Here is a 27377-nt window from a genome sequence, read left to right on the forward strand (position 1 = left end):
TAAAAAAACTTGAATATGTGCGGGGGGAAGCCATCTCACTGGAATTGTCTGGAAGATTTTAACTCTGTTATTTCTCTTCTTTGGGAAATTAAATAAATGGAAAAGGACCAACAATAGGACGGGCATGATGGCTTGGTTAAATGGTGCCTTCTTTGTCTATTCCTTCTTCCATTTTAATCGAATACATATAAAACAGTATAAAAAAATGTTCCATGCTATGTCTTCAAGTTCTTAAAGGATAAAGCTCTACTTCTACCATGCCAGTAAATCCCAGATTGCAGGTAAGAAGCAACTTGGGACTGCTGTTGGCAAGCATTTCTGGACACAAAAAGAGGTTGGCGCTTGTGGTTAATGTATAGGATCAACTCATGAGATCAGTACATGGGTTCAAATATCAGGTAGGTTGGGGGGGTGGTAAAAACTCTGGAATCACTTAAAAGCAGTTAAATACTGTTGTGCAGAAACATGTGTGGCGCGGTTTAACCATCGTGTTGTGCCTGGTGTGTGTTGTGTTATGTAGTTTGGAATAACACAAGCTGCCACTTGATGCAGTTTTGAGTAAAAGATGCTCCAGACTTTGAAGTGAGTTCAATGTATTTTTTTGAACTATTAGCACAGTTCTCAATGAGTTTGACTCTCTGCTAATCTAAATGTAGTAACTCAGTCTAACTGAACCAACCTTGCTCTAAGCCACATGCTGGGGTGATGCTGAGGATACACCCTGTCTCACTCTGTAGATGTTGGTCAGTGGAAAGAGGCGGGGTGTGAGTGCCTCATCCCTTTTATAGTGCGATACCACCCCTGAGTGTCCTGACTGCTCATTGGCCGTGTCCTATTCGAAGTGTTCATTAGCTGCATGTTTGCATATCATGACAGTGTACATCTGGGCGCGCCGGTTAGATAGTGGGGAAGGCCAGATTCGAGATTTGCGCCAGGCGCAAATAAGTTTGCTATCTAACCGGCCAGTATGGCAAGTTCCGATCACACCCAAATATGGCGGACATATTATTCACCCTCATTCGCATTCATTTCCATCTCATTAGCGGGTTTGAAGTCGAATGCAACAGCCTCCCAGGAATTAACCGACTCCCCAGCGAGAAAAGGCGTAATTTCGTACTCCTTTTAAAAATGTGAAGCTGACACAATGGCTGCTGAGGGGAACTGAGGAGGTGAGCATACATTTCCATTTTCCGGCATGAAGCTCAAGGACACTGAAGCTGCTCCAGTGTTCAGGGGGAAAAGGGGGGCAGGAAGTGGGGGAACCCTCAGGGGGGTTGGGTTTCATCGTGGGGGGGTCGGGGGGGGGACTGAAGTGTTCCAGGTCGGGGCTCGCCTCTTGTGTTGAGAGGGGGAGGTAAGGGGCTTTTTGTCTGCGAGGCCTTCAAGTCACCATTAAATATTATGGATACCCATAATGGGGACAACTGCAGCTGCTGCCTGTCTGTCCTACCAAACCGTTCCAGGACAGAGCCCTGCTCTTGGTTCTGTGCTGAATGTCACTTTAACTCCCTTTAACTGTGAACAGCTTCCAGCTTCACAGTTGAAGACTATTGCTAATGAAGAATTGGTCTTGTTAGTTATGAGAGCACTTCACAGCTGCAGGTTGTGTTTGCTGCTTGCTCCTGCTGGTGGCTGCAGATGCCTGGATGCTGCTGTTGCTGTTTCCTTTCTGTTTTGTAGCCAAAAAGGACAATTTTTTCTAAGATACCTGGGTCCTGGAACACTGGGCTCAGTGGGAAGCATGAGTCCAGAAGACAATCTGGATTGAAACAGGAAGATGTTGTGGGACCTGTTGTGCGGCATTGACCCAAATGGGCCACTGATGAAGCCATTGAAGAAATGCTTTCAAGCATTGCTGATTTTTTGCTGCTGGTGTAGTGAGTGCTGCATGTAAACAGCACATCACTGCGGGTTAAACAAGCTGGACGTAAAGTATGTTCAACTGCACCTTGGGCGCCAGTGGAATATGTGGATGTCAGGATTTGGTTCCGGTGAGATTAGGCTGTGTGGGCTGGCCTGCACAGAACAAAGAACAAAAAACAAAGAAAAGTACAGCACAGGAACAGGCCCTTTGGCCCTCCATGCTGCCCATCTAAACTAAAATCTTCTACTCTTCCGGGGTCCGTATCCCTCTATTCCCATCCTATTCATGTATTTGTCAAGACGCCCCTTAAACGTTACTATCATCCCTGTTTCCACCACCTCCTCCAGCAGCGAGTTTCAGGCACCCACTACCCTCTGTGTAAAAAACTTGCCTCGTACATCTCCTCTAAACCTTGCCCTTCGCACCTTAAACCTATGCCCCCTAGTAATTGACCCCTCTACCCTGGGTAAAAGTCTCTGAGTATCCACTCTGTCCCTGCCCCTCATACTTTTGTAGACCTCTATCAAGTCACCTCTCAACCTCCGTCGTTCCAGTGAGAACAAACCGAGTTTATTCAACCTCTCATCATAGCTAATGCCCTCCATACCAGGCAACATCTTTGTAAATCTCTTCTGCACCCTCTCCAAAACCTCCACATCCTTCTGGTAGTGTGGCGACCAGAATTGAACACTATACTCCAAGTGTGGCCTATACAGCTGCAACATGACTTGTGTAATGGGCGAGGCATTTTCAGAACCCCAAAATGTATCATGGAGTTCAACCAATCTCTCCCTTTAATGCTATTGTTGCTTTTCCGAGTACACGGCTTTTTCCCTCGGTGTGGGATTACAATTATGGACACATGGGTTTTTAAACACAAAACACTGTTTATTTCATGAACTCAACTTAACATCTTAAATAAACATTGGATCTCTTAACACCCCTTACTTCAAAGATAACTCAGAAAATATTGCAACAGTAAATAACTCCTTAAACTGTTCCTCAAACTTCCAAGAGACAACACATTTAAACAGTATCACATCAGGTTAAAGGATATATATATTTTCTGTAGAATGGCAGAGATTTATTAGCTTGGTTGACTTCAGCTCCAGCACCTTGCTTTTTTCCTGCAGCTCTCTGGACACGCACAGACACACACAAACTGCTTTTTCCAACTGGCTTTCTTCCTCCAAGCAACTCACAGCAAACCAGAACTTCTCAAGCTGCTGTCTCAAACTGGCTTTCTCCTTTTAATCAGCTTACAGCAAAACAGCCTGGCACTTTTAAACTGCTCTCAGCAAAACCAGCCAGGCACTTTTCAAACTGCAAAACTAAACTGCAAAATGGCTGAACTGAGCTGAGCTCCACCTACTCTATGACATCACTGTTTTCTTAAAGGTACATTGCTTAAACATCCAGTTCTTAAAGGCACTCTCGCATGACACGTGCCAATTTTTATACTCAATGCCCCGGCCAATGAAGGCAAGCATGCCTTATGCCTTCTCCACCTGTGTTGCCAGTTTCAGTGACCTGTGGACCTGTATACCTAGATCTCTCTGTGGCTACTGGATGGAGAATGACACTGATACGTGAAACAAGTCACACATTGGACAGATCATTTCTATGACAAAGTACTGGGCATGATAACACATTCTCAGCCTTCTACTCTGTTTCTGTTGAGGAACTTGCAAGGGGTGATATTGTGTGTTTGATTTTTTTTGTGTGAAAATGAGCTGATATAGCTTTGTATTGGTCCCAATATGGAACGTCACATGAAGTTTCCTTGTTGTTTAATGGTTCTGTGATATGTGGAATGTTGCATAGTTGATTTTCAAATCTTTATCACTGTTGATCATTGACTAAATAAAATGTTCTCAAGTGGATTCTCATTGGTACGAGTGTCCCGTCTCAAACAAAGATTATTGCATCACATCTCAATCAAACTTTGATGCCTGAAGACTTTGCCTGAACTCTAGAAGCGATGGCACCATAGAGGCAGAAGCCAACAATCAAACACTCAAGAGCTGGGCTTCCGCACTGGGGATATCCTCGTGACAGTCGGATCAGTGTGTGGATCAGGGTAGGGCAGTAAGCTAAGAAGCAGGACCTCTAGGGATGTAATCTCAGGATTACTCCCTGTGCCACGTGCCAGTGAGGTGAGAAATAGGAGGATAGTGCAGCTAAACACGTGGCTAAACTGGTGGTGTAGGTGGAAGGGTTTCAGATTTTTGGACCATTGGGATCTCTTCCAGGACAGGTGTGACCTGTGCAAGAAGGACGGGTTACATCTAAACTGGAGGGGCACCAAGATCCTGGCTGGGAGGTTTGCTAGAGTCACTCTGGAGGATTTAAACTAGTATGGCAGGGAATGTGTGCTTAGAAGGTGCAATAACTGAAGGGGAAATAGAGAACCAAAATAAAAGAACATCACCCTCAGGCAGAGCAAAAAAGGTGACAAGTGCGAAAAGGGAGGTGATCAATGCAGGATTGAGGGTGTTGTACCTAAATGCGCGCAGAATACGGAACAAGGCAAATGAGCTTGTTGCGCACATCGAAATTGGGCAGTACGATGTTGTGGGCATCACAGAGACATGACTGCAAGGGGATCAGGGCTGGGATCTAAATATCCAAGGATATGTGTCCTATCGAAAGGACAGGCACATGGGCAAAGGGGGTGGGGTTGCATTGATGATAAGGAATGAAGTTAAATCAATAGCAAGGAGCGAGATAGGATCAGAAGGCATAGAATCTCTGTTGGTAGAGTTGAGGAATCGCAAAGGGAAAAAGATCCTGATGGGAGTTATGTACAGGCCCCCTAGCAGTAGTCAGGATGTAGGCAGAAAATAAATCAGGAAATAGAGAAAGCATGTAAAAAAAGGCTATATCGCAATATTTCACGTGGACTGGGAAAATCAGTTGGTAGTGGATCCCAAGAAAAAGAATTTGTGGAATGTCTAAGAGATGTTTTTTTGGAACAGCTTGTGACCGAGCCTACTAGGGAACAGGCAATTCTGGATTTGGTGATGTGTAATGAGGCAGACTTGATTAAGGAACTTAAGGCGAAGGAACCCTTCGGGAGCAGTGACCACAATATGATAGAATTTACCCTGCAGTTTGAGAGGGAGAAGCTGGAGTCAGATGTAACGGTATTACAATTAAATAAGGGTAACTACAAAGACATGAGGGAGGAGCTGGCCAGAGTTGATTGGAAAAGGAGACCAGCAGGGAAGACAGTGAAACAGCAATGGCAGGAGTTTTTGGAGGTTATTCGGGACGCACAACAGAAATTCATCCCAAGGAAGCGGAAACATGCCAAGGGCAGGACAAGGCATCCATGGATGACGAGGGAAGTCAAGGACAGCATAAAAGCTAAAGAAAAAGTATACAAAGTGGTGAGGATTAGTGGGAAGCCTTCAAAAGCGAGTAGAGGACAACTAAAAAAGCAATAAAGGGGGAGAAGATGAAATATGAGTGCAAGTTAGCTAGTAATATAAAGGAAGATAAGAAGAGTTTCTTTCAATATATGAAAGGTAAGAGAGAGGCAAAAATAGACTTTGGACCACTGGAAAATGCGGCTGGACAGGTAATAATGGGAAACAAAGAAACGGCAGACAAACCAAATAGTTACTTTGCATCAGTCTTCACAGTGGAAGACACCAGTAGGATGCCAGAGCTCCAGGAGAATCGGGGGCAGAGGTGAGTGTAGTGGCCATCACTAAGGAGAAAGTTCTGGGGAAACTGAAAGATCTGAAGGTGGATAAGTCACCTGGACCGGATGGACTACACCCCAGAGGTTCTAAAAGAGATGGCTGAGGAGATTGTGGAGGCATAGGTGGTGATCTTTCAGGAATCACCGGAGGCAGGAAGAGTCCCAAAGGACTGGAAAGTGGCTAATGTAACACCGCTGTTTAAGAAGGGAGGGACGCAGAAGACGGAAAATTGCAGACCGGTTAGCCTGACTTCAGTTATTGGTAAGATTTTAGTGTCTGTTATTAAAGATGAGATCGCGGAGTACTTGGAAGTGCAAGATAAAATAGGACTGAATCAGCATGGCTTCGTCAAGGGAGGTCATGTCTGACAAATCTATTAGAGTTCTTTGAGGAAGTAACAAGGAAGTTAGACAAAGGACACCATAATTAGATTTCCAGAAGACCTTTGACAAGATGTTGCATAAGGGTAAGATCCTGCCTGGATAGAGGATTGGTTTACTGGCAGAAGACAGAGAGTGGGGATAAAGGGGACTTTTTCAGGATGGCAGCCGGTGACTAGTGGTGTACCTCAGGGGTCAGTGTTGGGACCAAAACTTTTCACAATATACATTAAGGAACTGAAGGCACTGTTGTTAAGTTTGCAGATGATACAAAGATCTGTAGAGGGACAGGTAGTATTGAGGAAGCAGGCGGGCTGCAGAAGGACTGTGACAGGCTGGGAGAGTGGGCAAAGAAGTGACAGATGGAATACAATGTGGAGAAGAGGGAGGTTATGCACTTTGGAAGGAGAAATGGAGGCACAGACTATTTTCTAAATGGGAAGATGTTTAGGAAATCAGAAGCAACAAGGGACTTGGGAGTCCTTGTTCACCCTTCTCTTAAGGTTACCGTGCAGGTTCAGTCAGCAGGTAGGAAGGCAAATGCAATGTTAGCATTCATGTCAAGAGGTTAGAATACAAGACCAGGGAGGTACTTCTGAGGCTATATTAAATCTGGTCAGACCCCATTTGGAGTATAGTGAGCAGTTTTGGGCCCCGTATCTAAGGAAGGATGTCCTGGCCTTGTCCAGAGGAGGTTCACAAGAATGATCCCTGGAATGAAGAGCTTGCCGTATGAGGAAGGGTTGAGGACTCTGGGTCTGTACTCTTTGGCGTTCAGAAGGATGAGGGGGGATCTTATTGAAACTTACAGGATACTGCTTGGCCTGGATAGAGTGGATGTGGAGAGGATGTTTGCACTTGTAGGAAAAACTAGAACCAGAGGACACAATCTCAGACTAAAGGGACGATCTTCTAAAACAGAGATGAGGAGGAATTTCTTCTGCCAGAAAGTGGTGAATCTGTGGAACTCTTTGCCACAGAAGGCTGTGGAGGCCAAATCAATGAGTGTCTTTAAGACAGAGACAGATAGGTTTTTGATCAATAAGGGAATCAGGGGTTATGGGGAGAAGGCAGGAGAATGGGGATGAGAAAAATATCAGCCTTAATTGAATGGCAGAGCAGACTCGATGGGCCGAGTGGCCTAATTCTGCTCCTATGTCTTATGGTCTTATGGCACCTGAGCACGGTCTCTGTAATGGTCCCAGCAGCGGTCTGGGATCTAGGGGCTCCGGCTGTGACCAGGGGTGAGTGCAGAGCGAGGATGTCCAACACAACTGGCTAGATGGATGGAACTCAGCGAGAAGGTGGAACACGTAAGGGTGGGGGAAGCTTGGGGGAATTGTGGGTCCTGGGGTGGAAACCCTAACTGATTGTTGGTCTTTCTCTTTATCCAATTCCGGACAGATGTAACAGTTTGGTTGCTGCTGTTGGTCCTGCAGAGGCTGCCCTCACGGTGCTAGTGGCTGCCGATGCAGGCAGATGCCAGAGAAGGCTGCAAGGTTGATGCAGGCTGGAGGCAGCACCCCATATTTTGGGGGCCACTGCATATCCTGACGTCCCGGCCGCCCATCAGGACGAGGAGGAACCCGAAGGTGGGCGCCAGTGATGGCCCAGGATGTACAGGCATCGTTGGTCTTTTCAGGAGATGACAGACGGCATGTGAAACAGGAGACTCCATCTCAACAAAGAGACAGTGCAGCACCTGTGCCACGTCCTTGTGGACTTGACACACCGTGGAAGAAGAGGACACCCATTCCCTGTGGCCATGAAGGTCACTGCAGCCCTGATCTTCAATGCAACCAATTCATTCCATGGCTTGAGCGGGGACTTATGTGGCATTTTCCAAGCGAGTGAGGTCATAGATGCCCTGTATGCCTGGGCATCAGTCATTATCAACTTCGAGCTGGACCAATCCCACAAGATGCCCAAGCTGCAGGATCCTCCGCCAATCCCAGAACGCCCCATGTTCAGGGACTAATTGATGGCACACATGTCGTCGTGCGCAGACGGGACATCAGGAAGTGCCCTTCATTAACAGGAAGCAGTTCCACTCATTGAATGTTTAACTCATGTGCGACCACCACCTCTTGATCATACATGCTTCCCAGGGAGTATGCATGACAGCTAAATCCTGGGACACTCGGAGATCCCCTGTGTCTTCGAAGACCGCCCCAGGATGATGGGTTGGTTCTTTGGGGATAAGGGGTACCCGCTGATGTCCTGGTTGCTGATGTCAATGCAGAGGCCAGAGGCTGAGGTGCAGACCCGATATAATGACGCCCATGCTGCCACCTGTGCTGTCATTGAGCGGTGCATCAGAATGCTCAAAATGCAAATCTGATGCCTGCATCGCTTTGGTGGTGCACTGCATTACACCCTCCAGAAGGTCTCCTGCTTTGTGTTGGTCTGCTCTGCCCTACAGAACCTGGCACGGCAGCAACGCAACATGCTAGAGGAGCAGGGACATGCGGCCTCATCTGAGGTGGAGGACGCAGACCAGGAGGGGTAGAGGACGAGCTGCGAAGGACCCATAGGGGCTGGTTTAGCACACTGAGGGGCTGGTTTAGCACACTGGGCTAAATCGCTGGCTTTTAAAGCAGACCAAGCAGGCCAGCAGCGTGTTTCAATTCCCGTACCAGCCTCCCCGAACAGGCGCCGGAATGTGGCGACTAGGGGCTTTTCACAGTAATCTCATTGAAGCCTACTTGTGACAATAAGCGATTTTCATTTCATTTTCATTTCATTTCAGGACCCACAGCAGGAACCAGGAGGATGGAGGACAGTCGGCAGCGAGGGTCCAGCATGCCCAAGGAATCGGGAGGCCCTTATCCTCATTAGGTTCTCACAGGATGAGACTTTGCTTGTCAGCTCACCCCCTCCCACCCCCACTCCCCCCATCCATGTTTCCCCATCCCACCTCCCCCCATTCCCCACCTGCCCCCCCATCCTTCCTTCCCCCAAAACCCCCATCTCCCACATTCCCCCCCCCTTCTGAACCATTTCCCTCCTACCTCTCCCCCATTCCACCATCCTCCCATTAAGTTCATTTAAATATGCATTTGCGAAATTTTCCCGGCACCTGGGACCTAATAGCCATACCTGGGTGACTTCACCAGGGTGCAGTTTATTACTGGTTTCCACGACCAGTCGTAATGGCACCATGGGGGTGGGTCTCTCAGGCCATTAGAGACTCCCAGGTGGTCAGGGACAGAGCAGGGTGGCACTCTGGTGCTCCCTTTAGCATGCAGGCACATTGGCACTGCCAGCCTGGCCAAACAAAACAGAAAATACCGTTGAATATCAGGATGTTTCTTGACACTGCAGCTGCTGCGAATAACCCCGCTAAACATGCCCAAAACGGATATAAATTCTTTCCGGTTGAATAGCACCAGTAGTGTCAGTGGTAGTATAGTGATCAGAGATTTTTCCTTTATCAGGATGGTTAAAATTAGAAAGCTATGGAAACATTGGCCTAGATTTCTTAACTGCAACTTAATGGTAACCCACTTATTTTGCAACGAAAAGAACTTCTGTTCAGATGGCACCTTTAATGTAGTTAAAATGTCTCAGAGTCCATACTCAAACAAAACAAAATCACACCGAGTCAAAGAAGAAAGCATTCGGATGTGGAAAGTAGATTTTACAGATTTTCTTCAAGGTGAGGACATGGGTGGAGAAGTGGAAAGGTTTAGGGAAGGAATTGAAGGGCTGAGGGCCTAATCAGCTGAGGCCACAGTCCCAGATGGTCAGGGGGAGGATGCACAAGGGGCCGGATTGAAAGGATTTGTGTTCTCACGAGGGTTAAGATATAGGGAGGGTTGAGCTCCTGAAAAATTTGAACCTCTTTTCTCCGGTGTCAGCATCATGCCAGACATTGTGCTTATCAATAAAGCGATCAGCCAGAATAAATTGGCAAGCCTCAGGATTGCTAACTAAAACAGATTTTAATTTCTTGGTTCCAAGCAGTGCTTTTTCCTCAAGTTGCATTACTCATCCTTTGTCCTACATTAGGGTATCATCTTTCTTCTGTTATTGTGTTTGTAATATGCCAGCGGGGCTCTGCTGTAAAGCAATTCTTGCAGTGAAAGTCAAGCTTTGCACATCGTTGAGACCAAGCTTTGCGTGCCTTTTCACTATTAACCAATTGCAGTCACAATCCTATTGTTTCTCTTTAAACTTATTGAGACAATGAGCAGTGATGACATCATCAGGAAAATGGTTGGGGTGAACTACTTGCTTTGACATATTGAGCAAATTCAAACACAAACATTAACCAAAGGTGTTTCGGTAATTTCACCTTATGAAGACACTGGTGTTCCTTCTCACTGCAGACAAGTAAACACGGGACGGTTTGCTCAGCATCAGTGCTCGAGGCTGAAGGAAAAAATGATAAAAATACAGAGTTCATTGTCATCTTTTTAACAATTTAATTTTTGAATGGAGCTTCATTGTAACACTCCCTCCTTGATGGTTTAAGATGATGTTGGGAAAAGTTCATAACAAGCCCAAAAGATGATCATTATTTTAACAAACATATTAGCACCGTCAAAATGGGCAGGTGAACACCCTTATTAAAATAGCGCACACGTGAATTTTACATAAGCATATTAATTCTTGTGTCACTTAATATCAAATAGCATGATTTCACCCTTTAAAATTACAATAGTGCTTTCCCTTCCACAGTGTAAAACGAAGAGGTTTTTATTTCAAACTCAAATGTATCGGTTTCAGCAAAATATATTTGCCGTATGGGTTGAAATCTCTGCCAAACCCTAACCCTAACCCTAATTGCTGTCTCTCCCCCCCCCCCCCCCCCCCCGCTTACAGTCCTTAATGTTCAGCTTCAATACTGGCACAATTTTCATCTACGATTTGGCTAAAGAAAAAAACTATGAACGTTTGAAAGATGCTATTTTAATGTTTCAGAGTATAAACTAACACATAGAAGGCAACAAAAGCTGATGGAGATGCACTTTGTGGCTTTTTTGGTTTAATTTGTTATTTTGTTATCCTATGTTATTGCCTACACGATGAGTCATTGAACTGTATAAATCACAAAGATCCAATTTGGTGATGCCCTTTTTGGAAATAGGGACTTGATAGTTAGCCTCCTTGAGTTCAACCCTTGAGTTAAGAATTGGCTATATCTCAGCAAAGGTGAATGGGATTGGAGGGCAACTAACTGTTGTTTTGATGTTTACTGCATCACAGGCCACCCACACTCACTGCTTAGGCTCACAAGGCCCTTTGGATAAAGTACTTCAGGTTGCTTCAGTAAAAATTCAACACCTTCAGGAAAGGAATAAAGAGGAGGAACCACTGTGGGAAGAAAGAGAACAAAAAACCAATGACATCTGTTATTTCTTTAGACTGTGTGGTAGTCACCACTGATGTATATATTCGGTGCTTTGTGGTAAGGCCCTGTACTACAGGTACGGGGGTAGATCCCTGCCTGCTGGCTCTGCCCAGTCGCCGGAGTATAAATATGTGTGCTCCCCATACAGCAGCCATTTCGCCAACTGCTTTAGGAGGCCACATATCTTAGTTGCATTCACTTCTCGTCTTCATGTAATTGATCGTGCATCAATTTATTACACTAAAGTTTTCAGAAGATGGACCTCCGCATCAAGCCGGATCGCCTGCAGCTGGATCCGCAGTCAGGCAATGCCAAAAAGGACTTTCAACACTGGCTAGCTTGTTTCGAAGCTTACATCAGGTCTGCACCACACCCAATTCCGGAAGCTCAGAAGATTCAGATCCTCTACACGCGGCTGAGCTCCAACGTCTTTCCGCTTATCCAGGACTCGCCGAACTACGACAAAGCCATGGCACTACTGAAAGGAAACTACGCTCAGCGGACTAACACGCTTTACACCAGACACATCCTCTCCACACGCAGTCAGAGACTGTGACTGTCAGGCCATCACGGCCACGGAACACTCAAACCTGCTTATGAGGGACGCTTTTGTTACGGGAATAGGGTCAGATTACATCCGCCAACGTCTTTTAGAAGGGGACAGGCTCGACCTCGCAGCTACCAAAAAGCTTGCACTCTCGCTGACGGTCGCCTCGCGCAACATCCAGGCCTACATCCCCGGCCACATGGCCCACCCCTCCTACGCATCGTGGACTCCTCAGGAGGCCCCCCCATCGGGACCCCACTCAGCCAACCCCACGCCTGTGCCGCGCGGCAGCCAACCAACCCTGGGGGCCCCAAATGTTACTTCTGTGGGCAGCCAAAACACCCCTGACAATGCTGCGCGGCCCGGAGCGCCCTTTGCAAGGCCTGCAGCAAGAAGGGGCACTTCGCGGCAATGTGCCAGGCCCGTTCAGTCGCCGCTATTGTTCCGACCACCCCCCCCCCCCGTATGGCCAGTGGGCGCCGCCATCTTGTTCAACCCCCACCACGTGCGGCCCGTGGGCGCCGCCATCTTATCCTCTCCAGGAACATCAAGCGCCGCCATCTTGTCCCTCCCACGACATGTGTGGCCCGTGGGCGCCGCCATCTTACCAGGACCCATGCCCCCCGGGCACCCCATCGTCTGCCACCATCGACGATCAGCCGCGTCTCGCCTCAGTCACGATTGACCAGTCTCACCCACACAACCTAGCAACCGCCTCTACAAACGCGAAAATCGATGGGCACGAGATCTCCTGCCTGCTGGACTCCGGGACCACCGAGAGCTTCATTCATCCCGATACGGTAAGGCGCTGCTCCCTCGTGGTACACCCCGCCAATCAGAGAATCTCCCTGGCCTCCGGGTCCCACTCCGTGGCGATCCGGGGGTACTGCATAGCCACTCGCAATGTCCAGGGCGTGGAGTTTATCGGCTTCCGCCTCTACGTCCTCCCCAACCTCTGCGATGCCTTACTACTCGGCCTGGACTTCCAGTGCAACCTCCAGAGCCTAACATTGAAATTCAGCGGCCCCTACCACCCCTTACTTTGTGCGGCCTTACGACCCTAAAAGTCGACCCACCTTCCCTATTTGCAAACTTAACCCCAGATTGCAAACCCGGCGCCACCAGGAGTAGACGGTACAGCGCCCAGGACAGCGCCTTCATCAGGTCCGAAGTCCAGCGACTGCTTCGGGAAGGCATCATCGAGGCCAGCAACAGCCCCTCGAGAGCCCAAGTGGTAGTGGTGAAAACTGGGGAGAAACACAGAATGGTCGTGGACTACAGCCAGACCAACAATAGGTGCACGCAGCTCGACGTTTACCCCCTCCCACGCATATCTGATATGGTCAATCAGATTGCACAGTACCGGGTCTTCTCAACTGTGGACCTTAAATCCACCTACCACCAGCTCCCCATCCTTAAGGTGAACCGCCCATACACTGCCTTCGAGGCAGATGGCCGCCTTTACCACTTTTCTCAGGGTTTCTTTCGGCGTCACCTTGGTTTTCCTTTTTTTGAAATATTTTTTATTATGGTTTTTTAACAACACAAAATCTCCCTGAGCAAGATATAAACATGGCAAGATTGTATATTTACATAGCTTTATACACTGGCTCTTGGCCGCCCGTACCGTTTCTCCCCAGGGTCTCAGTTTTCCAACGGGAAATGGACCGAATGGTCGACCGGTACAGGCTGCGGGCCACCTTCCCGTACCTTGACAATGTCACCATCTGCGGCCATGACCAGCAGGACCATGACGCCAACCTTACCAATTTTCTCCGCACCGCCACTCTCCTCAACCTCACTTACAACAAGGAGAAGTGCGTGTTCAGCCGATTCGCTTAGCCATCCTCGGCTATGTGGTCCAGAACGGAGTTCTGGGGCCCAATCCTGACCGCATGTGCCCCCTCATGGAACTCCCCCTCCCCCACTGCCCCAAGGCCCTCAAACATTGCTTGGGGTTCTTTTCTTACTACGCCCAGTGGGTCCCAAATTACGCGGACAAGGCCCGCCCACTCATCCAATCCACTCTTTTTCTCCTAATGGCCGAGGCTCACCAGGCCTTGAACCGTATTAAGGGCGACATCGCCAAGGCCGCGATGCACGCGGTCGACAAGACGCTCCCCTTCCAAGTCGAGAGCGATGCATCAGACGTCGCTCTGGCAGTCACCCTCAACCAGGCTGGCAGGCCCGTTGCATTCTTTTCACGACCCCTTCATGCCTCCGAAATTCGGCACTCCTTCGTCGAAACAGAGGCCCAAGCCATCATTGAAGCTGTGCGGCATTGGAGGCATTATCTGGCCGGCAGGAGATTCACTCTCCACACTGAACAACGGTCGGTAGCTTTCATGTTTAACAACACACAGCGGGGCAAGATCAAAAACGATAAAATCTTGAGGTGAAGGATCGAGCTTTCCACCTACAACTACGAGATTTCGTATTGCCCCAGTAAGCTCAACGAGCCCCCCGATGCCCTATCCCGAGGTACATGTGCCAGCGCACAGGTGGACCGACTCCGGACTCTGCACAACAACCTTTGTCACCCGGGTGTCACACTTTTGTACCACTTCATCAAGGCCCGCAATCTGCCCTACTCCGTCGAGGAAGTCAGAGCGATCACCAGAGACTGCCAGGTCTGTGCGGAGTGCAAACCGCACTTGTACCAGCCAGACCGTGCGCGCCTGGTGAAGACCTCCCGCCCTTTTGAACGCCTCAGCGTGGACTTCAAAGGGCACCTCCCCTCCACCGACTGTAACACGTATTTCCTCAGTGTGGTTGATGAGTACTCCCGATTCCCCTTCGCCATCCCATGCCCTGATATGACATCTGCCACCGTCATCAAAGCCCTCAGCACCATCTTTGCTCTGTTCGGCTTCCCCGCCTACGTCCACAGCGACAGGGGATCCTCATTCATGAGCGATGAGCTGCGTCAGTTCCTGCTCAATAAGAGTATCGCCTCGAGCAGGACAACCAGCTATAACCCCTGGGGAAACGGGCAGGAGGAGAGGGCGAATGGGACGGTCTGGAGGGCCAACCAGCTGGCCCTATGGTCCAGAAATCTTCTGGCCTCCCGCTGGCAGGAGGTCCTACCCAACGCACTGCACTCCATTCAGTTGCTCCTATGCACTGCGACTAATGACACACCCCATGAACGTCTCTTTGCCTTTCCCAGGAAGTCCACCTCCGGGGTGTCGCTCCCGACTTGGAATACCAGGACCCGTATTCCTCCGTAAGCACGTACGACTCCACAAGGCGGACCCGTTGGTTGAAAGTGTACAGCTGCTCCACGCCCACCGCAGTACGCCTGTGTAGCGCACCCCGACGGCCGCCAAGATACTGTCTCCTTCAGGGACCTGGCACCAGCTGGTTCCACACACACACCCCCCTCCAACCCAGCGCCACCCTCCTCTTCTCCGGCGCAGCCCCCGCCCCAGGACAATCCGTCCTCCCCCTGCCCACGCCCGAGGATGATGAGGATTTCGGCACCCTCCCGGAGTCACCGAGGACCAGACCAACGCCGGAATCACCGACATCACTGCGGCGCTCCCAAAGGCAAATCAAGGCTCCGGACCGACTGAACCTGTAACTTGATCGGGACTCCATTTTTTCTCTGTATTTAAAACATGTACTTGTATGTAGTTCTCCAGCACCCCAGCCGGACTCAATTTTAACAGGGGGTGAATGTGGTAGTCACCACTGATGTATATATTAGGTGATTTGTGGTAAGGCCCTGTACTACAGGTATGGGGGTAGTTTCCTGCCTGCTGGCTCTGCCCAGTAGGCAGAGTATAAATATGTGTGCTCCCCATACAGCAGCCATTTCGCCAGCTGCTGTAGGAGGCCACACATCTTAGTGTAATAAAGCCTCAGTTGTATTCAACTCTCGTCTTTGTGTAATTGATCGTGCATCAGACTGACAGTACAAAAGAAATAAATGCCGTTGCACGTGGGTTTTATGCAAGATTAACAGAGGTTTATTGAATGGGTCTTCACTGTACAAGGTTTGGTTCGAGACTGGGCAAAAGGCCACGAAGCAGCCGATAACATCATGGAAGTCACATGACCCTGTTCTTAAAGTGACATTGCACACATCTACAGTAACCCACATATAGAATATTCTTCCCCCTTTACATCTAAGGTCCAACACAACAGCATGTTTGAAGTGGGGGTAGGGATTGGGGGATTTTCATCTTTTTGTTGCAGGGGGTTGCTCTTTACTGTTGAGATTGTAAGGGGTTGTAGAGATGATGAGTTTATGTGGAGATGGATGTTCCCATCCCCCATCCTGTTTTATGGGACTGTTGGTGTTTAACATTTGTTCGTTTTGAAGGCTGCCTGGAGTTCAGGAGAAGTCCTTGTTTGGGTGGGGGAGGGTACGGTTAGCAGGGAGCCTTCCTCCTTGAACTGAGGAGTCGGGGGGGACGGAAGGGGAGGTCATTGGGAGGTGCCTTTGGGCAGGGGCGGCCACGCTAGCAGGTGGTGCTGGTGAACAGAAGTGACGTGGTGGGGGAGAAGGCTGAGAATGGTGGCCGGGGGGGGGAGAGGGAAAAGGGAGAGGGGGGAGGTTGTTGCGACATGGCAGGGGGTGAGAGATGACATAATCAGGGGTGGAGAAAGGGGCCATCTGGGATGGGCGAGGTATAGGATGAAATTAAGGGGCGGGGGAGTTAAGTGGGGAAGATGACGGACGGCAGAGGGATTGGAGGCATAAACCTCCGGTAAGGCTGGTAACGTGGAAGGTCCGGGGACTGAATGGCCTGGTTAAAAGGTCGCGGGTGTTTGCGCACCTCAGGAGCTTGAAAGCGGATGTGGCCTTTCTGTAGGAGACGCACCTCCGTGTGAAGGACCAGGTTAGGTTTAGGAAAGGGAGGGTCGGGCAGGTTTGTCGCTCGGGTTTCATTTGAAATCGAGGGGAGTGGCCATTTTAATGAGCAAAAATAAAAGGGATTTATGAGTGCGAAGGAGGTGAGGGACCCAGGTGGGAGATAAGTGATTGTGAGTGGGATATTGGAAGGGGCAACGGCGGTGTCGGTAATGTGTATATCCCAAATTGGGATGATGTGGGTTTTATGAGGGGGTTGTTGGCAGCGATCCTGGATTTGGCCACGCACCAGTTGATCCTGGGAGGAGATTTTAACTTTGTCCTTGAGCCGAGAGTGGATAGGTCGAGCCCCAGATCGATGGGTAGGGTAGGAATCGTGTGGGAGCTGGGGGGGGTTTATGGAGAGGATGAGTATGGTGGATCCATGGTGTTTTCATAACCCAAGGGGAAGGGACTTTTCACAAGTCCATAAGGTGTATTCGAGGATTGATTACTTTGTGTTGAGTCGGGAGACTTCGGTTGGGGTGGAGGGGCAGAGTATGCGGGGATAGTTATCTCAGATCATGCACCCCACTGGCTGGAGGGTTGACTCGACAGAGGTTTGGCGAATGGAGGTTTTTGTGATTGGGTGTGGGCTGAATCAGAATGGGGAGGTGTCGGCGGCCATTTTATGGGAAGTACTGAAGGCAGTGGTCCAGGGGGAAAATTATTTTGTTTAAGGCTCGTGCGGATAGGGAAAGGAGGGCGGCGCATGAACAAGATAGTGAAGGTTGACAGAGAATATTGGAGGGATTGGCAAGGAGGAAAATGTTACAGGGGCAGTTTGACAGCCCGTAAAGGCGAGCCGCATGCTGGCGCACCAGCTGCGGAGGCAGGCTGCATCCAAGGAAACATTGAAGATCCGGGCTGGGGCTGGGGCTGTGGCGTCAGGGCCAGGGAGATAAATGAGGCATTTAGAGAGTATTACCAGGGATTTTACGAGGCGGACCCGGGAGGAGAGGAGGGGTACATGGGGCGGTTTCTGGACGAGCTGGAATTTCCCCAGATGGAGGAAGCAAAGAGACAGGCATTGGAGGAACCCGTGGGACTGAGGAAGGTGCCTGGACAGTATCAGAGTCTGAAGTCGGGGAAAGCCCCTGGGCCAGATGGGTACCCGGCAGAATTTTATAAGGAATTTGTGACAGACCTGGCACCACATTTGTTGGGGATGTTTAATGAAGCACTGGAGAAGGGGGAAGTGCCAGAGACGATGACGCAGACAGTAATCATACTAATCCCCAAAAAAGGAAGGACCCGGTGGAATGTGGGTCGTATAGACACATTGTGGCGCACAAAGACTCCGTGAGACAAATAGAGTGAAGTCGATGAGGCTTTATTAAGCGTGTCTGTTCCCCAGCAGCCCGATAGTAAACTGGCCTGCGGGGGAAGGCACCGGCTTCTTATACTTCGCCTTCAGGGCGGAGTATGAGGTCAACGGCCAACCAGGACCCGGGATCTGTCAGCCAATGACATTAGGGCTTCCAGTCCCACATGACCCCCAATTCTTACTACCACATTCACCCCTTGTCAAAAATGAACCCGGCGGGGTGATGCTTCGTATGGTGGTAAGGGTTTACAGTACTGGTCCTGGGAGGATAGAACAGTTACATGATAGTACCGTATTGGACAGTATCGTCCTGTTACAACTATTTACAGAGGATACAGGAAAAACAAAATGTTCATTGGACAGTCCATCTTTGTTTTACATCGACGCCACGAGTCGGTCGGGCGGTCTGGTCGTCCGTGTCGATCGCCTCGGCCCCGGCGGTGGTGGTGGTGCTTGTACCAGCGTTGTCGCCTCCGAGAGCCGCACGGTTTCAGCTGTCGGTGCAAAGGGGAGGGGGACTGATCCTCCTGGGAAGGGGCGGTCGCGGGGTGCGGCGGTGGCAGGAAGGGGGGCGGTTGGGTTGATGGTGCCGGGGGGGGGCGTGGTGCCGGCTGGCGCCAGATCCCGCAGGGAGACCGTGTCCTGTCGGCCGTCGGGGTACTCCACGTAGGCGTACTGGGGGTTTGCGTGGAGGAGGTGAACCCTTTCGACCAACGGGTCCGCCTTATGTGCCCGCACGTGCTTTCGGAGCAGGATGGGTCCTGGGGCCGCCAGCCAGGTCGGCAGCGACGTTCCAGAGGAGGACCTCCTAGGGAAGACAAGGAGACGCTCGTGAGGCGTTTGATTAGTGCTCGTACATAATAACGACCAGATGGAATGGAGAGCGTCCGGGAGGACCTCCTGCCACCGTGAAACTGGGAGATCCCTGGACCGTAGGGCCAGTAGGACGGCCTTCCAGACCGTGCCGTTCTCCCTTTCTACTTGCCCGTTCCCCCGGGGGTTGTAGCTGGTCGTCCTGCTTGAAGCTATACCCTTGCTGAGCAGGAACTGGCGCAGCTCGTCACTCATGAAAGAGGACCCCCTGTCGCTGTGGACGTATGCGGGGTAACCGAACAGTGTGAATATGCTGTTCAGGGCTTTAATGACTGTGGCCGCGGTCATGTCGGAGCAGGGAATGGCAAAAGGGAAGCGGGAGTATTCGTCCACTACATTAAGGAAATACGCGTTGCGGTCGGTGGAGGGGAGGGGCCCTTTGAAATCGAGACTGAGGCGTTCAAAGGGACGGGAAGCCTTAATCAGGTGCGCTCCATCTGACCTGAAAAAATGCGGTTTGCATTCTGCGCAGATGTGGCAGTCTCTTGTGACTGTACGGACCTCCTCTAAGGAGTATGGGAGATTGCGGGACTTGATGAAGTGGTAAAACCGAGTGACCCCCGGGTGGCAGAGGTCCTCGTGGAGGGCTTGGAGGCGGTCAATTTGTGCGTTGGCACATGTCCCGCGGGATAGGGCATCAGACGGCTCGTTCAGCTTTCCGGGCCGGTACAAGATCTCATAGTTGAAGGTGGAGAGTTCGATCCTCCACCGCAAGATCTTGTCGTTCTTGATCTTGCCCCGCTGTGCATTATCGAACATGAAGGCTACCGACCGTTGGTCAGTGAGGAGAGTGAATCTCCTGCCGGCCAGGTAATGCCTCCAATGTCGCACAGCTTCCACTATGGCTTGGGCTTCCTTTTCCACTGAGGAGTGGCGGATTTCTGAGGCGTGGAGGGTTCGGGAGAAGAAGGCCACGGGTCTGCCCGCTTGGTTAAGGGTAGCCGCGAAAGCTACGTCAGAGGCGTCGCTCTCGACCTGGAAGGGGAGGGACTCGTCGATGGCGCGCATCGTGGCCTTTGCGATGTCCGCTTTGATGCGGCTGAAAGCCTGGCAAGCCTCTGTCGACAGCGGGAAAGTCGTGGTCTGTATTAGGGGGCGGGCCTTGTCTGCGTACTGGGGGACCCACTGGGCGTAGTATGAAAAGAACCCCAGGCAGCGTTTCAGGGCTTTTGGGCAGTGCGGGAGGGGAAATTCCATGAGTGCGCGCATACGTTCGGGGTCGGGGCCTATTATCCCATTGCGCACTATGTAGCCCAGAATGGCTAGCCGATCGGTGCTAAAAACGCACTTGTCCTCGTTGTACGTGAGGTTCAAGGCTTTGGCAGTCTGGAGGAATTTTTGGAGGTTGGCGTCGTGGTCCTGCTGATCGTGGCCGCAGATGGTTACATTGTCGAGGTACGGGAACGTGGCCCGTAACCCATGTTGATCAACCATTCGGTCCATTTCCCGTTGGAAGACCGAGACGCTGTTTGTGACGCCAAAAGGCACCCTTAGGAAGTGGTATAATCGCCCGTCTGCCTCGAAGGCTGTGTACTTGCGGTCACTTGGGCGGATGGGGAGCTGATGGTAGGCGGACTTGAGGTCCACGGTGGAGAAGACTTTATACTGGGCAATCCGATTGACCATGTCGGATATGCGGGGGAGAGGGTACGCGTCTAGTTGTGTGTACCTGTTGATGGTCTGGCTATAGTCAATGACCATCCTTTGTTTCTCCCCTGTCTTCACTACTACCACCTGCGCTCTCCAGGGACTATTGCTGGCCTGGATTATGCCCTCCTTTAGTAGCCGCTGGACTTCGGAGCGAATGAAGGTCCGGTCCTGGGCTCTGTACCGTCTGCTTCTAGTGGCGACGGGTTTGCAATCCGGGGTGAGGTTCGCAAACAAGGACGGGGGTTGCACCTTGAGGGTGGCGAGGCCGCAGATAGTGAGTGGGGGTATGGGGCCGCCGAATTTAAACGTAAGGCTCTGTAGGTTACATTGAAAATCTAAGCCCAGCAAGGTGGGGGCACAGAGTTGGGGAAGGACGTTAAGTTTGTAGTTTTTGAATTGCCTCCCCTGTACCGTTAGGGTAACTATGCAGAATCCCTGGATCTGTACGGAGTGGGATCCTGCAGCTAGGCAAATCTTTTGTGCACTGGGGAAGGTAGTTAAGGAACAGCGTCTTACCGTGTCGGGATGTATAAAACTTTCCGTGCTCCCGGAGTCGACTAGGCATGGCGTCTCGTGGCCGTTAATTAGGACCGTTGTCGTCGTCGTCTGGAGAGTCCGGGGCCGAGCCTGATCGAGTGTAACCGAAGCGAGCCGTGGTTGTAGTAGTGGGGTGGGGTCCGTTGTTGCCGTCCAAGATGGCGTCGGGGATGGACAAAATGGCCACCCCCATACCTCGCCCGTAGCTGAGGGGTCACAAGATGGCGTCGGGGGTGGACAAAATGGCCGCCCCCATGCGTCGTACAGGTCGGGGGCGGTCCAAGATGGCGGGGCCCTCCTCCCCTCGTGGTGGTCGGGACCCAAAATGGCGGCGTCTGCGGGTCGCACATTGAGTGCTGGGGGGTCTGGGGGGCGCTCGGACCGCGCGGAGTTCCTGCATTGCGAGCGCCCGGGCCGCGGGCGCTAGGACCGCGCGGAGTTCCTTGGCTGCGAGCGCCAGGGCCGCGGGCGCTAGGACCGCGCGGAGCTCCCTCGCCGGGGACAGCGGTGGTCGGGGCCGAGGCCGGCGGGTCAGTACTGCGAGCGCTGGGACCGTGAGGAGCTCCCTCGCCGGGGACGGAGATCGGGGTCCAGGTAAGTTGTATTGCCGGCGGGTCAGGCGTGGGGCGCGGGACGGGGGTGAGGGCCCAGGTCGGCGGCGCTGGCGGGTCAGGCATGGGGCGCGTGACGGGGGTGAGGGCCCAGGTCGGCGGCTCCGGCGGGTCAGTCGTGGGGCCGCGAGCGCTGGCACCGCGCGGAGCTCCCTCGCCGGGGACAGCGGTGGTCGGGGTCAAGGTAGGTGGCGCCGGCGGGTCAGGCGTGGGGCGCGGGACGGGGGTGAGGGTGGCGTTCGGGATGCGAAAAACCCCCTCCTCTCCGTGGAGAGTGTTGGCCGGCACCCAAATCGGGAGCGCCGGCGGCGGGTCGTACATGGGCTGCGGGGAGGGGGGTTGGGGAGCGGAGGCGGCGTGCAGGGCTCCCAGTTCTCCCGGGGCCGCGGTGGTCGGGACCCAAAATGGCGGCGCCTGGGGGTCGCACATGGCGTGCTGGGGGGGTTGGGAGGCATAGACTGCCTGTAGGGCTCCCTGTTCTCCCGGGACGGCGGCGACCACGCGGGACCGGCACACCACCGCATAGTGGCCCTTTTTCCCGCAGCTTTTGCAGATGGCTGCGCGGGCCGGACAGCGTTGTCGGGGGTGCTTCGCCTGGCCGCAGAAATAACAGCGGGCGCCCCCGGTGCGACTCGGCGTTTGGACTGCGCAAGCCTGTGGGGTGTCCGGGGGGGGGGGTAGGGGGTTTGCCGCAGCGGGTACGTACGGGGCCCAATGGCCTGCCGCGCGGTCGGGGCCGTAGGCGCGGGTATTACGCGCGGCTACGTCCAGCGAGGCTGCCAGGGCCCGTGCCTCTGAGAGTCCTAGTGACTCTTTTTCTAGAAGTCTTTGGCGGATTTGGGAGGATTGTATACCTGCAACAAAAGCATCGCGCATTAACATGTCCGTGTGTTTGTTTGCGTTCACCGACGGGCAGCTGCAGGCTCGTCCCAAAATCAGCACTGCGGCGTAGAACTCGTCCATCGATTCTCCGGGAGCTTGCCGTCTCGTCGCGAGCTGGTAGCGAGCGTAGATTTGGTTAACTGGGCGAACGTAGAGACTTCTCAGTGCTGTGAAGGCCGTCTGGAAATCGCGGGTGTCTTCAATGAGGGTGAAAATCTCCGTGCTCACCCTCGAGTGCAGGACCTGCAGTTTTTGTTCATCTGAGACTCGGCCTGTGGTCGATGTGATGTAGGCCTCAAAGCAAGTCTGCCAGTGTTTGAAGGCTGCTGCCGCATTCACTGCGTGGGGGCTGATCCTCAGGCATTCTGGAATGATCCTGAGCTCCATAGTCCTTTTTAGGCACGCTTAATAAATTGTGGCGCACAAAGACTCCGTGAGACAAATAGAGTGAAGTCGATGAGGCTTTATTAAGCGTGTCTGTTCCCCAGCAGCCCGATAGTAAACTGGCCTGCGGGGGAAAGCACCGGCTTCTTATACTTCGCCTTCAGGGCGGAGCATGAGGTCAACGGCCAACCAGGACCCGGGATCTGTCAGCCAATGACATTAGGGCTTCCAGTCCCACATGACCCCCAATACATACTACCACACACATATCACTATTTAACACGGATGTGAAAGTATTGGCTAAGTTGTTGGCGGGGAGGATAGAGGATTGTATCCTGGGGTTGGTTGCAGAAGATCAAACAGGCTTCGTGAAGGGCAGGCAGCTCGCGAGAAATATAAGACGGCTGTTGAATGTGGTGATGAATCCGCGGGGTCTCTGGTACCGGAGGTGGTGGAGTCTATGGATGCAGAGAAGACATTTGACTGGGTGGAGTGGCGGTATTTGTTCGAGGTTTTGGGAAGGTTTGGTTTTGGGCCGAGATTTGTGGCATGGGTATGGTTGCTGTATGTGGCACCAAGGACAAGGGTGAGGATGAATGATATGAGCTCACAAAGCTTTGACTTACACAGGGGTACGAGGCAGGGGTGTCCACTGTCACCATTGCTGTTTGAGCTGGCATAGAGCCATTGGCGATGGCGATGGCTCTCAAGGGGTCAGCGGAGTGGCGGGGGATTATGAGGGGACAGAGGGACCATCGGGTGTCGCTCTACGCCGATGACCTCTTGTTGTATGTTTCAGTTCCGTTGGAGAATGTGTGAAAGATTATGGGCCTGCTGGGGAGGTTTGGAGGGTTCTCAAGATACAAACTGAATGCAGGGAAAAGCGAGGTATTCCCGGTGAATGAGCTGGGACGGCGGGCTAATTTAGGGGGGATGCCATTTACGGTAGCGAGGGATAGTTTAGGTATTTGGGGATTCAGGTAGCGAGGGAATGGACGGGGCTCCATAAGTGGAACTTAACGAAGCTGGTGGAGGAGGCCAGGGAGGATCTTAAGAGGTGGGATACACTGCACTGAACGTTGGTGGGAAGGGTCCAAGTGGTGAAAATGAATATTCTGCCAAGGTTCTTGTTTATCTTTCAGGCTCTCCCGATTTTTATACCAAAGGTCTTTTTTCGGAAACTGGACACGATCATTTTGGACTTCATATGAGCGGGGAAGGTGCCGAGGGTGGGGAGGACCCTGCTACAGAGGCAGCAAGGGGGTTGGCACTGCTGATCGTGCTTCATTATTATTGGGCGGCGAATGTGGACAAGGTGCAGCGATGGTGAGAAGGAGAAGGAGGAGAGTGGGTTAGGATGGAGGAGGAATCTTGTAAGGGGTCTAGTTTGAGGGCTATGGTGACAGCAGCGTTGCCAATCGCTCCGAGTAGTTATTCAGGGAGACCCGTGGTGCAATCCACGGTGAAACTGTGGAATCAGTTGAGGAGGCATTTTAGGGTGGAAGGGATGTTGGCACTAACGCCGCTGTGCGAGAATCATGAGTTTGAGCCGGGGGGGGTGGGGTGGGGTGGATAGTGTATACAGGAGGTGGAGGGAAGTGGGGCTGGTCAAGGTGAGGGATTTGTATTTGGAGGAATTGTATTTGTATTGGCCAGTCTGGATGAGCTAAGGGAGAGGGTAGAGCTGCCAATGGGGGGGTGAGTTCAGGTATCTGCAGATTAGGGACTTTGCGCGAAAGGTCTGGAGGGGGTTCTCTAGGTTGTCGGGATACACTCTGCTGGAGCGATTGCAGCTTCCAGATGTGTAAGGGGAGGGAAGAATTGGGGATACATACAAGTGGCTGGGTGAGCAGGGAGCAGAATGGGTAGTGAAGATCAAGGAGAAATGGGAAGCGGAGTTGGGAGGGGGGATCAATTGGGGAGTATGGAGTGCAGCACTGCTGCACACTGCTGAGGGTAAACGGGACCTCCTCTTTTTTAGGGATGAGCCTGATACAGTTTAAGGTGGTGCACAGGGTGCATATGACTCGGGCGAGAATTTGTGGGTTCATTCAGGGGGTAGCAGATGAGTGTGAGAGGTGTGCGCAGGGGGGCAGAGAATCACGCGCACATGTTTTGGGGTTGCAAAACATTGGGAAGATTCTGGGCGGGAGTGTTCATGGTGTTAGCCAGGATAGTGGAGGAGGAGGTGGACTCTTACCCTATGGTGGCGATAATTGGGGTTTCAGAGAAGTCTGAGCTCATGGAGAGGAGGAAGGCCGATGTCGTGGCCTTCGCCTCTCTGACTGCACGGTGGCAAATTTGCTGGAGTGGCGGTCGGCATCGCCACCGGGGGTAGCAGCTTGGTTGGGTGACCTGTACGACTTCTGCGGTTGGAGAAACTAAAGTATCAGTTAAGGGGCTCAACAGGGGGGGTTTGAGAATAGGGTGGGGACGTTTGTGACCATGTTTGAGGAGCTGTTCGTCGGAGGGGGGGTTGGAGGAGGGTGAAAAAGGGGGAAAATGTCTACAGACTGTACAGTTGATTGTTGGGAAGTATGTTTCCCAGGGTGTTTATTTGTTGTAGCATGTTTGTGATAAAATACATTTTTAAGAAAAAGGTCCAACACAACTAATAACTAGTATTTTACATCTATATGTAAGTGCAAGAATCATATTGTTACATTGTAATAACACAGTCAATACGATAGACAATCAGGTGGGCATCTATTTCTCACTGGTTACCTGCTCACTCCCGGAACTTTGTCATTCTCAGCCTTACATGTACTTTCAGGTTCTCCAGTAGATGCCTCTAACCTGGAATGCATGACAGTCTCTTTTTCTGAGGAAAAACTAGTAATAGCAGATACTTCTGATGCAAACTCTTCTTCTGTCGATGAATGAGAAGTTACACAGTCAAATGGAACAAAGACCATTATCTCTTGAAGTAGTTCTGTTTCTAGCACAGAAACACGTACTGACAATAATTGATCCACATGGTGACTCCACATGAGTTTGTCATTAGGGATATTGGGCCATAGATTCATCACAGAACCCCTACCGTGCAGAAGGAGGCCATTTGGCCCATCGAATCTGAACCGACATTCCGAAAGAGCATTCCATCCATGCCCACTCCCTCATCCAACCTGCTCTATCCCCGTAATCCCATAACCTAATCTGCACAATTTGGGTCGGCATAGGCCGGATCCAAGAGAGACAGAAATCAAGGCTGCATTGTCTTTTAACTGGCTTGAGTTTTCCCCGCCCCTTTTGTGGGCAGTTTCTGGGTCACTCTCAATCAATTCCTCAGGGCTCCACCCTCTGATTGGTCACATCCAATCAGGGGCTGCCACATCACTTTTGGGGTGGGCATCAGTGGCCAATCCTGGGAGGGCTCCGAGCAGGACCTCGGTGCCGCCTAGTCTGGAAGATGATGCGATGGACCTGATGGTCCCATTGTTATTTTAATTGCCTTGAATGGCCCATTTGCAGGTGTGAATTCCTGCATACTTCTGGCTGTTGTTTGCAAAGATACAAGCTGCAGCTTGTCCATGTCCCACACCTGGCCATAATTCCCATCATTCTTTGTAGGTGGCCATCTCAGATGGCTACAGTGGTAAGGTGCTGACATAATATATTGAACTCCATGCATCTTTAAGTACTCTTCGAATGCCTGGGCTGAAAACTATGGCCCATTGACACTCATGATCTACTCTGGTTTTCTGAATCTCACAAAGGTTGCATCGAGTTTCTCAACAGTTTGTTCTGCAGTGGTTGACTTCATTATGACCACCTCAGGCCACTTTGAGTGTGTGACCATGAACATCTGCCCTCCGAATGGACCCACAAAGTCAACATGTCGATGCTGCCATGACATTTTAGGCCACACCCATGGGTGCAATGGGGACAACGGTGGAACATTCCTTACCCGCACACATGACTGGCACGGTCCTATGTTTCTTCTATTTGGCCATCAATTCCTGGCCTGGGTGTCCTTCCAAAACTTTGTGTTGTAAATTTTTATAGATAATTACTCTCATATTACTCTCATCCCCACAACACACATTCACCCTGCGCTGTTAATTCAAGTCTCCTGGAAAAATACGGTTTTAATTCAGGAGGTTTTCCTGTTATCCTGTCTTTTAATAACATTTCCAGTACCTTCCCCATCACAGGATCATTTCTGGTATGCCTTTGGACTTGAGAGAGAGTCATTAGAACATTCTCAACCTGTGAACAGGAAATAATATTATCATAGAATCATAGAATTTACAGTGCAGAAGGAGGCCATTCAGCCCATCGAGTCTGCACCGGCTCTTCGAAAGAGCACCCTACCTAAGGCCACACCTCCAACCTATCACCGTAACCCAGTAACCCCACTTAACCTTTTTTGGGTACTAAGGGCAATTTAGCATAGCC

Source organism: Scyliorhinus torazame, chromosome 1 (assembly GCF_047496885.1).
Source record: "Scyliorhinus torazame isolate Kashiwa2021f chromosome 1, sScyTor2.1, whole genome shotgun sequence".
Taxonomy (NCBI): domain Eukaryota; kingdom Metazoa; phylum Chordata; class Chondrichthyes; order Carcharhiniformes; family Scyliorhinidae; genus Scyliorhinus; species Scyliorhinus torazame.